We start from the raw sequence: 2,735 nt of genomic DNA on the forward strand, positions 1-2,735 counted from the left end.
TTGTGATGGTTTAAACCGGCAGCAAATGACCGTTTTTGAGCTATTGGACTCCAAACTCCAGCCCCACCCCCCAAAAAAAAAAACCGCTACTGTATTTCACACAAAAACACCTATTATATGGAAAACACAAGAAAAAGGGCATGTTTACGCCGCCTCCCACCAGGAAATGGCTTATTCATAGCTGTTCGCCGCTATAAGAATCGATTTTCCAACCACCCTGTAAACACTAAGTTCATATACTAGGACAGGGTTGCGATCGTCAGAAAATAGAGTAAAAATCATCACCAATCGAATTTTGGGGTGTTTGCCGTTTATGGGGACAGGGATATCTTTCTTATTACTAGCCAAATCGTATTTCATTATGGGGTTGATGTTCTTTACAATTTTCTAAATTACCATAATATGATGTTAATTTATCGTTTAGACTAATAACACAATTTACCTTTACCACGGCAATATTTTCTAAGTTCAGCATGGTCCGTACGCAAGTCACGGGTAGCTCCTGCTTAGTTTCCAATTTTCCCGATAGACAGAGCCCGTGTCATCCCAGTCTAAGAAACGTTCGGTTTTACAAATTAATACTGTCCCGTCAATCTACATATTTACCCCTTAGTTAAGTATGTAGTTTATAAGGACACGTCATGTTTAGTGACATTTGATACTGCTGGGATATTTATCATGAAATGTTATGTTAGAAAAAGGCCGTTACAATGCGTCGTACGCTGAAGCCACGGCCAACTTACTCGGTCGTAAAATTTCCCGCAATCATTGTTTCCTGCCTGATTATAATAACACCCGTTTGGCGGCGCTCGATTCGCATATCAGCTGGTCGCGCAAGCATGAACAGTTTTCGATGTTCGTACGTATGTTTTCGCTAATTCCAACAATTTTCATTTTAATCTCTTGTTAAGATTGTTATTTCTTTCGAAATCGTCCCAAAATTATGCTGAATACTATTTTGTTTTATATACAAACAAAGGTTAGGTTATCCAACATCTAGTTTAGATATTTCGTCTGATAAAGCCAGTGTCAAACAAAGCAACCGAACTAATCCTTTCGTGGGCCGCGTGATTTCAAATTTTTAATCCCCCCCCATGACCCGAGATTGACCTACAGCCGACCCTTTCCAGCTCTAACCGCCGTGATGGATAGACCTGTTCCGTATAGTTTCTCTGTGAGTGATATTTTCGAGTTTACCTCCAGTATTGATCAGCTTGATGCAATTAAGACTCTCGGAATTTTACATCTACATGATTTCACTCGTGTTACCCCCGAATTCTTTCACTATTTATTTCGAGAAGGCCTCTTAGGGGATTTTAGAGGTACATGTAAAAAGTGTAAAACAGGTGATGTGGCCCTCATGCGTGATGGCTGCAATGTGGGCAATGGAAAATCCAATTATTTCTGGAGGTGTAGGAACCGCAAGTGTCGCCGAAAGTTCACAATGCGGCATAAATCATTCTTTGAGGGCTCACACCTCGAAGAACGTGATATCATTCTTCTCACGTGTTGTTGGGTTCATCGTTATCCTCAATACTGTGTTCAATTGAAGACCCAACACCTTGGTTCTCACACTCTCGTTGACTGGTACAACTTTTGCCGAGGAGTGTGTGAACAAGTGTTGATTTTGGACAATAAGAAAATTGGTGGACCAGGGCACATTGTGGAAGTGGACGAGAGCAAGTTCGGCAAGAGGAAGTATAACATCGGGCATGATGTCGAAGGAACCTGGGTCTTTGGGGGCATTGACCGGGAAACACGCGAAACCTTTTTCAAAGTGGTTAAGAAACGTAACGCGGAAACATTGATCTCGGCGCTCAAAGAGCACGTTCTTCCCGGGACCACTATCATTTCCGATTGCTGGAAAGGATATGGCAAAGTCAAAGACCATGATTTTAAACATTTTACTGTAAACCACAGTGTTAACTTCGTTGATCCTGATGACCCGACCGTGCATACGAACACTATAGAATCGCAATGGCGGGTTCTCAAAAGGAGCGTGCTACCAAGATTCGGTACCCAGAAATCGTTGTACGAAAGCTATTTCGGAGTACTGTATCAGGAAGCGATATATAGAAAACTCTGTATGTCCGTTCAGGGCATTTGTACAGCTCATCAAGCGCGTGTACCCGCTCAAAGCCAGTCCTCTCTACTTGCCGATTCCCTCTAATGTTCGGCCAAGTAACGTTCGTCCATCCAGCAGCCGTTCTTCAGCTAACGACGCCCGACCTTCCACTAGTCGCAAAAGGTCAAGTCCTCCTCCAAGTAACGTTCGTCCATCCAGCAGCCGTTCTTCAGCTACCGACGCCCGACCTTCCACTAGTCGCAAAAGTTCAAGTCCTCCTCATAATCCTCCACCCCAGAAGAGGTTGAAGGACCAAGAACCGGAGGATTTTGGTTTTAGCGATTACGAAATTTAAGGTAAGCCTGAATAACCTAGAATATGATCATGTGGATTAGATATAATTTTGAGTGCTGCCCAAAGCTTCTTTTCTGTAGGTGAGAGACTTACGAAGGGGGTCCGGGGGCTTGCCCCCGGGTAGGGGTAGTGACCTGGGAACTACTAGGATTGGTTAGGTTTGGTTTGTGGGGTTTGTATGTTAGCAACAGTGTTTGGGGGGTCGCAGGGGGGCGTAGCCCCCCCGTTTAGTTCACGATGAAGGTAAGGACATGGGTTGTAGGACAGGTTAGGAGGGGAATTTTGGGTTAGTTGTCCATTTTTCTCGCACATTTCA

General features: G+C 43.8%; 1 pseudogene; it reads left to right on the forward strand.

The window, feature by feature from the left end:
* The first annotated feature begins 982 nt into the window (after window positions 1-982).
* LOC137649858 (uncharacterized) lies at window positions 983-2,420 on the forward strand (annotated as a pseudogene).
* Window positions 2,421-2,735: the final 315 nt, after the last annotated feature.

This window comes from Palaemon carinicauda, chromosome 11 (genome assembly GCF_036898095.1).
Source record: "Palaemon carinicauda isolate YSFRI2023 chromosome 11, ASM3689809v2, whole genome shotgun sequence".
Lineage (NCBI taxonomy): Eukaryota > Metazoa > Arthropoda > Malacostraca > Decapoda > Palaemonidae > Palaemon > Palaemon carinicauda.